At 44.5% G+C, this 9,013-nt stretch overlaps 1 long non-coding RNA gene across 1 annotated transcript; it reads right to left on the reverse strand.

Moving 5' to 3' along the window:
- Positions 1 to 681: 681 nt before the first annotated feature.
- Positions 682 to 4,351, reverse strand: LOC125940365 (uncharacterized). The gene is made up of 3 exons (XR_007463591.1): positions 4,263 to 4,351; positions 2,779 to 2,879; positions 682 to 928 (listed from the first exon to the last, which is right to left on the reverse strand). It is a non-coding gene; the product is annotated as an uncharacterized LOC125940365 (long non-coding RNA).
- Positions 4,352 to 9,013: the final 4,662 nt, after the last annotated feature.

Below are 9,013 nucleotides of genomic sequence, written 5' to 3' on the forward strand. Positions count from 1 at the left end.
TATTTTGTACACCAATGTCATGGAAAATCATTGTGAAAAGCTGATTTGGAAAGTCGATATAAAGCATGACTGGCGCACATTTTTGATATACTGAAACACCGTATGTTTCACACATGAACTTGCTTTAAATAAGGTTTGATCCAGGAGCATCAAGATGAATTTTCGCTCCTCAACAAGATTCCTTGAGCAACAAAATTTTTTTGACACCTAAATCATTTTTTTTCAAATGTAAATAGATTTCTCTGAGCTAAAAATGCTGTGTAGCAGATTTTCCGATTACAATTCTGGTTTCCTTAAATTTTGTAATGCGAAGGCAATGCATGGTCTGTTATAAAATATGTTTCTTGAAAATATTTTTTTCTACTGCAAGACAGCCTAAATATGCCAGATTTATTACTGTAGGTGCGAAGTGCCGTATCAATGGCGGCCTTATAAAAACAAACCACTGTTCATAAAGGTACTCTACTGGCCACATGCGGATGATACATTGCCGATTTCTAAATTATTTGTGCTTGGTGCGATAATGGAAGATTAGGGCTTGTACATAAATGAGCAAATAATGTTTATTAAATCAGCCATACTCTGTTTACTGAATGAAGCTTCAAATGTGAGTTCAAAATTTTTAACACAGGCCATCATGCATCGGCCAGTAATGCATAAATAAATGTTAAACATCATGCTTAATATTTTCCAACAAGAAATGATTGTATCAAACAGTATAAAAGTATTAAACAGCATATATTAGTTACTTCAAACTAGAATAAAGTGTATACATTTGAGCTGCAAAATCCTAATTTATGCAGGAAATCACCTTTAGCTTTCATAAAAGCGAGAATACTGTTCACGGTTAACCACAAGGAACAGGGACTCCATTGTCTGAGCATCTTGACCATAAGTGCAGGAGATGGCTGTGCTGGAATCATGCTTCCTGCATTAGCAAAATAACAGAATCATGAGAGTTGACTCTACATTTCATTACGATCCTATACACTGCGGGGAATTTGATAAGGCAACAAGCTTCTGAAAACAACACCCCTAATTATTGTGACCGAACACAAGGCACAGCTCAATTGGGCAAAAGTTCCAGTTTTCAAATTTACAAACCGCGATCACTAAGTCATTGTAAATACAAAATGGCATAGAAGCAAAAATGAATATACAGTAGCCTTTTCACTATGGAAAATAAGAGCATAAAATGTAGACTCTACCAACGACATCTCTCAGCAATGGCCATTTCTCCAGGAGCATGGATGTGACCGCAATATAAAACTCACAATATAAAATCTTCAATGTAGTTGTGCATTACACTTCAGAAGCACTGCAGCAGAAGACTTCATGGGAGAAGACACAATAAGACTGCTGTGCTCAAGGCATGAGAATTGTTTTGAATGCAACATTTATACACTCCGAGACGAAGAGCACTATTGTACAGAGAGAGTGCACAACAGACGAAAATGACGAAACGCCCAACTGCATTCTCACCTGCCCTGCATTACAGTAGCAAAGCAGTACTTGCATCTAGCTCAACAATGTCCAACTCTCCACTGTAGTCTATAAGGCCTTTTCTGTATACATAGTTATTTATTTATTGTATATTTATTTACTGACCAAGTAAGAATCAGTGTTTCAGCACATTTCCCTGGAAAATATAGAACGTCCTGCCAACTATTTTTTGCCCTTGTTAGCTAGGCAATACGCTGACAAGTACTATTCTCTTATTTATACTTACAATCCTTCCTGATGCTCCGAATTTCTACTTCGTGCTCTGAACAGTGACGTACGTCCTTCTACTCAGTTTATGTTGGCTTCCTACAATTTACGTGGTCCTTCATATTGTAGCTGCTCAACTAGAGCCTAAAATTTCCTGCTGTCTCCTAAAAGCACCATCTTTATTGGACAACATATCCTACGTTTCCCCCTCACTGTGGGGGAGTTTATGTAAGTGCTGACCTATTTACTAGACCGCAGTGCCACAACTATTTCTCATCCTGTGTTGCCACTACATGCATGAGTCACAATGGCTGCAAATTGGCTCCCTGCCCCACCCTCTCCGATTCCAGGTCACTCTCTCTCCTAAATGTACATTTTGCCACCTGGAGAATATCCAAAAGCATTGCATCCTCATGAAAAGTGCTCCTGTTAATCTTTTTTTTTTGTCTTCTCCTGTAACGACTGTGTTAAATCAAACATGCTTGCGAATTTCATGAGCAGTTCAGTAAACAAAATAGGCACATGGTTTGCTGAAAAGAGGTTTTCAACTACCATAAGAAGCCACGGTTTCTTGCAATTTCATCAATTCCCTTGCAGTCTTGATAGCAATCTAGCACATTTTGATTTTGATACTGTTTTCAAAAGAATAACAGCCGAAATTTTGAGGTTGTGATAATTATGTGATAATTAAAGGTAGAGGAGTTTGACGCAATGAGCAAATAAGTATCGCATTGCAGAGGTTAAACAAATACTCTTTTCCCGCAAATAAATTGGTAGGAGGAGGGTAACTTGAAATGAGCACTGAATGCACAATACAGAATATGATGCTGAAATGCCCCAATCTCTGAATATCCTTGCACAAAAGAAAGACATAATGAAAGGCAATGATGAAATTGCAAGTATATACTTCATAGTCATATCTGCAATGTGCACTGTGCCATCGGCAATATCTAAAAACTGCATACACACAACTGCACAAAATATGAACCTAAGGCTATCAAAGGAGCCTCACAATATTAAATGGAAACTTGTTTCAGAATATTCGACTACACGCCTATATCTACTTACAATGTTGTCTTGTCTGAAGGCAAACATAAGTGGCTTGCCCCTGATGGTTTTCTGATGGAGAGCACAAAGGCTGCGAATTGTGAGGCTGTCATCTGGATGACCTGCAAGAAATGACATTTTTAGTTCCACATAAAAAATGCTACCAGAACTAGAGACAAGATCACTGGCAATAAAGGCGATTTTGGTTGGCAAGAGAAAAATGAAAGTATGGACTCGGTACAGCTTACTGAGAAAAAAAAGCCTCCTACCACAGATGTTGTAGTGAAAGTTCATTGCATTAAAATTTCCACAAACATATACGTTTGCCTGCTCATACACTGTTGCCAGTGCTGTGCCAGCAGTATTTCTATTGTTTAATATTTTTTTAGTGCTCACTAAGTTTATTACCAGCTATGAAAGCGTCTAAGTTGAATGTAATGAGTAATCTTAGTGCCACATTGCAAATATATACTCGATCACACTAGTGACTTGGGCTACTAATTTGGCTATAAATAGTGTGAATGAAGCAAATTTGATTCATTATTGTTTCCTTGCCTTTTCTGGCCAAACAGCACCAGAGAGTTGTACAATTCAGTGGCAAATCCGTGGTAAATGCAAGAGGAATGCGTTACAATGTCGCAACTCCTTGCAGGTCTCAAATCCATTATTTAAACCATGTTCACCACATTTGCAAAGTTGTTCAACAAGTCACTTTACACAAGTCCTGCCCTTTCGAGGAGCGAAGTCTTACACACACACACGCACACCTGCACCATATGACTCGCTTTCAACAATTTACACACACACACACATACGCTTTTTTTTTACACTTTGACACTCCTACTGAGAAAGCATTAAAAAATTTATTGGACTCACTGCAACCTTCTCAATTAAACCTACACCTCAAGCACATTCTCGAGTCCGAGGGCATGCCTTATAAATTCCATTTTTACGAATTATAATCGGGCTATAGAGGACAATTTTCGAAGGGCATGAGAACCACCCCAGAGAGACCTAAATCTTAGCACTTCATATCTTCAGTAAAAGCTGCTTAAACCAATTGCTATATGCGGAATATCGCAAATAACCAGCTATTCACAATTTAAGCAGTTGTCTCCTTGAATTCGGGAGTGTTACGTGTCAAAACGACAATTTGATTAAGGGGCACGGGATAGCGGGTGACTGGATTGATCCTGACCCCTAGAGGTTTTTCAACGTGCCCCCAATGCACGAGACACGGGCGTTTTTGCATTTGTAGGCAAAACATGTAGGCGAAAAGGGCGGCAGCATTTCGCCCGCCGCCGCCTCGTAAGCAGTTGCCTACTTCAAGGAAATGTGGGCTAAACCAAGGTACACGTTTCACGATCGAAATTAGTGTAATTGTGAAACACACTTTCCGGATTTCTGACTCATGTATTTATGCTGTTGATGAAACGTTTATTTCACAATAACAATCAAGGAAGTGGATTCATCAGGGTAGAGGGGGGAAAAGGGAGGAAACTTACACCTTCCACTGGTCCTCCGGCGCCTCCATATATTCCAGAGTGGCTCGACACCAAACTCGGTTTTCAGGGCGGGGACAGCCGCTGCACCAATTTTGAAGAGGTTTAATGCGTGTAAAACTACCGACTTTATTCAACACACACACACACACACACACACACAGGCACGCGCGCCCCCGCAGAAAACTCACAAAACACGTACGCTCGCGCGCGCACGCACATACATAGCACTCACAAAACACGCACGCACGAACGCACGCGCAAACACATAGAGACCCACATACAAGCACGCGCACTCGCAAAGCGCTCACAAAACACGTACGCGCGCGCGCACCCACACACGCTAAGTACTCACAAAACACGCACGAACGCACGCACGCGCAAGCACATAGACCCACATACAAGCACGCGCGCACAAGCAAAACGCTCGCGAAGCAGCAACGCGCGCGCGCGCACGCACACATGCAAAGCACTCACACAACAGGCACGCGCGCACATACAAAGCGCTCACAAAAAACCCACGAACGCACGCACGCGCAAGCACATAGAGACGCGCATACAAGGATGCGCGCGCGCGCACGCACACATACAAAACACTCAAAAACATGCACGAACGCACGTACACAGCGCTCAGAAAAAACGCACGGACGCACGAACGCACACGTAAAGCGCTTACAAAACAGGTACGCGCGCGCGAACACACACACCACACACACACACAAACGGAGAGAGAAAGATAGCCCAAAACACGCTGAAGAAGGCGTCCGGCAAGCAGCAGCAGCAGCAGTACGCGGGCGCGCCAGGGAGAGCCAATATTGCGCTGGTACTTTCGAAAGGCGAAGCCAGTCGGCACTTCTTTTTCTACTCGACACAAAACGAACGACCATGTTATAAGCCGCGCTGAACTCGCAAGAACACCACATTTCCGATAGATCAAGCGCTCAGAAACAAAGCGGCGATTATGCAGGCGCACCACGCCCGACATGGCCACACGGGGGCAATTGAGGTAGCCATCTTGCTAGTCACAAGGGGGCAATCGAGGTAGCCATCTTGCCGTAGTACTACGTGCAACTGCTTTTGCGCTTACAATAGTGAAATATGCTATCGGATCACAATGAGATACTTCTACAGCCAACAATAACACGTAATCAAATAAAGAAACACCAAATGAACGGACACTTGCCTGAAACAGTAGTATACCGACCGCCGACACCGGGCACGTTGCAACTGCTCGTATCTGCTTCCGTGGATCCATCTTCCAGCGCGTGCCAAGGCTTTGAGTTGAGGTGGGGCACGATTAATACACAACGCACGGACCACGTCTCTGATTAGACCGCACATAAAACCAATCACACGTTTAAAATTATTTCCCAGAGCGCGAGACGCGGACACAGACAAAAAAGAGACAACGCATCTTTTGAAGCAAGAGTCAATGAGGTGACGTAGCAGCTTCCGCCTTCCCACCCTGCCGCGCGCCGGGTTGTCTAGGCAACGGTAAAGCGTCGTAGCGTCAGTTTCGGTCGCTTTTCAGTCGGGAGGGCGCAGCCGTAAATGAACTGTAAAAATTATCTGCCGTTGCCCCTTTCTCACAGCTTTGCTTGTTGGCGTGGCCGCGTGCTTGCTGCCACTTTTTTGTGGTCTCTAGCAGTACCGGTGAGCTGGGAGTGGCGAATACGTTTCGTGTCGAGCGTTACGTTTTTTTTTCTTTCTTTTTTACGATGTCCGGGCTGCAAGACTGTGAGTGCATCGCAGAAATCTTGACCGTGAGTGAGCCGATCAGCGCGCGTCTACAGGTACGATCAAAATACCAGCTGCGTCCGATCGAGGAGACCATGCCAGGTCACAGCATAAAGTTTCAGAGAGATCGTGGCTCGATAAGAGCGCTACATTATTGGTCGTGCCGCGTGTGAGGCGCAAGCATTCACATCACTCGTGGCGTCTACCAAAGGAGTGACAGTTGTGCTCTTCCGCAGTACATGTTTCGGTTTTACATATTTCCATAGTCCGGAATTTATTACACTGAAGCAATTAGCGGCATCAGTTCTTGGCATTCAAAGAACCATTTATGAACTATATCGATGATGGGCTTCAATTACGTAAGCAGGATTGTCTGACTTGGTTGGTTGACAAGTGAATTAGCCTAATTTTTATGCCTGCGTGTCTAATTACTACCTTGAATCGCTTAAAAAGACATCTCACCGGGGTTCGCAACGTTTTGTTGGGCTGTTAAGGGCACTACTAAATTCCTGCGAAATTTTGCGAGTTGCTTGCGCTTTTTCATTCAATTACTGCAGTTTGTATTAAAAGTGTCTAATTGCACTGTAGTATCACAGTGAGAACTAAATCTAATGATATTTCATGAAATTGCAAGTGAATGTGTCTACTTTTCAAGGTAATACGTTTTGGAGTGCCCGTCATGCCAGTAACATCAGTATCTTAGAAAAAAATGACATACATAGACACATGGCTCATTGCGCGGACGTATGCGCGTTCTTATGGCCAGATTTAGGCATGCATCCTTGTGTTCAACACCCTTCAGACGTCGATTTAACACCCTTCTTTGAGCAACTTCACACCTTATGTGCCGTATACACCCATATGATAGGGTGTTTTTAACAAAATGGGTGCTAAAAGGGTGTGCACGGGGGTGTAAATGCGGAAAACACCCATTTTAACACCCTTAAGGGTGTGAAAATGTTTAGTGTGTATGCTGTCATGTCACATACCCTCGACATCGAATTTGACCGCAGTTGCATATTCTTTAAATGGCTCTGTCAATTAAAGCACACCGCGCTACAACTGTGGCACTTTCGTGTATCTCGACTAGCTTGTGCGCAACAAACCAGAAAACTGGGACGGCATCTGAAGACCACGTCGTCACGTGAGGGACGCACCTCGTAGTATTTACAACTCGCAGTACCTGTAAATTAACAAAAGCCACCCAGAAGTACGTATTATCAGCACCCGAAGCCAATGTGAAAAAGAAACTTCGCTTGACTAGCAACGTAGTGTGTGCACAAACACACAGACATCACAGAGTCGAATCTGACCAACGAGTTTATATCCGCCTTGTTCGCTGTGTTGGTGGTGATGGTAAGTAATGCTTGCGCAATCCGCGGCTCCACTCGATCAGTTGCAGTTACTTGGATTTTCTGAACTACATACGACTGTTCCCAACGACCGCCATAACCAAAAGCAATCCGCGAATTAGCTCTCAGCGCACTTTCGGTGCATCCGTCCTTTACTTTTCTTCCCCTAATTTTTTAGTGTTGGCGTCCAAAAATACAGCAATTGCTGCGATCGGTGCGACCAACTGGTTGGTCGCAGCGGCAATGGGGCAAGGGAGAGAGAGAAGGGGGGGGGGGGCGTCGACGCCTACGACGTGGGTTTTCATCCCATGCAAGCGAAGTCTCACCTACACTGCGATGAAAATCGCATCATGTGATAGAGCCCTTCAACGCCCACTCAGGCGCGAAAGACGAGCCATGCGTTTGGCCGATTTAGCGGCAGATGCGAGAGAAATGCGTTAGCATTGCGTCGTACCTCATTGCGGCTCCGCATTCATTATTTAAATCACGTTCATCACATTGCAATGTGTTAACGACATGAGAACCATATTGAAATAGCGCGCAACGGGGCGGCACGCAAAAGAGTCGCAGTTTCGCCCGAAAGGCGAAGCATCAATTGCGATAGCAAATTAGTAGAGTTATACGGAGTAACGATAGTATGTTTACCGGCTGCATAAACTTGGACACATTCGCTTACAAACTGAATTAACAAGCCTTGTGTCAGCGCGCGCAAGCAAACATAACAGATCACACTCGATGACCGCAGACAAACACTGTCAAAACGCTGGCGTGAGCAAGCGCGACATACGGGAGTGCGCTGCCGATTCGGGCACATTGAAAAGCTTTACCACGCCATGTAGGACCCGTAATGACATCACACAGTCGCCACTGCACCGCAGTGAAAGAGCCGCGCCATTAAAATTACATTACTTTCTGGTTTCAGCACCAATACTGTTTGCACTTTTATTATTTATTAGCTACAATTACTATGCTCCCTATTAGGAAATTTGAGCGAAGCTCTCTACCTGTTTTCATTTCGCGTGTCCATATTTTGTATTGTTATTAGAGCTGCATGGTTTATATTAGGAAGAGAACGCTGAGAGTGGCGCGCTTTGTTTCCATACAGACGACGCGCGCTACTCTGGCGCCATATCGTAGCCATCATCGCCGCACGCCCGTCTTGCGCGGCACTACACTTTTCTTTTGACATTCCCTTTTCTTTCCTTTTAGCTTTTCTTTTGACATTTCCTTTCCACCAACGATAAGAGCGGCCCCTCGTCGCGGGAAAATCGTGCCATCAGTGTCAGCGACGACAAACCCAAGCGAGCGTCACATCGAGCCCAACTCGTAGCCGTTCGCCATCGTCCCTTACAGGAGCAGTGATCCCCGTCACACACGCTGGTACCGCGAACTGACCTCAACAGCTGACGCTGCGGACGAGCGTAACCCTCTCCTCGTCCCACCACACTGCCCCTCCCCCCTCGCAATCGCAGATGGGACCGCCCATGAGGCTGCGATAGCACGATAGCACAAGGTGAAAGTGAGCTAAATTCTTCGCAGAATTTGTCTTTTTTTATTGGATTGGCGAATAATGTGACATTCAAACCACATCTATCACGGCTGCACCAATCCCGTGCATTAGTCTACAGGGCTTTGGCAGTTTCCTCAACGACATCAAACAATTTT

The sequence above is a fragment of the Dermacentor silvarum genome, chromosome 9 (assembly GCF_013339745.2).
Source record: "Dermacentor silvarum isolate Dsil-2018 chromosome 9, BIME_Dsil_1.4, whole genome shotgun sequence".
Classification (NCBI taxonomy): domain Eukaryota; kingdom Metazoa; phylum Arthropoda; class Arachnida; order Ixodida; family Ixodidae; genus Dermacentor; species Dermacentor silvarum.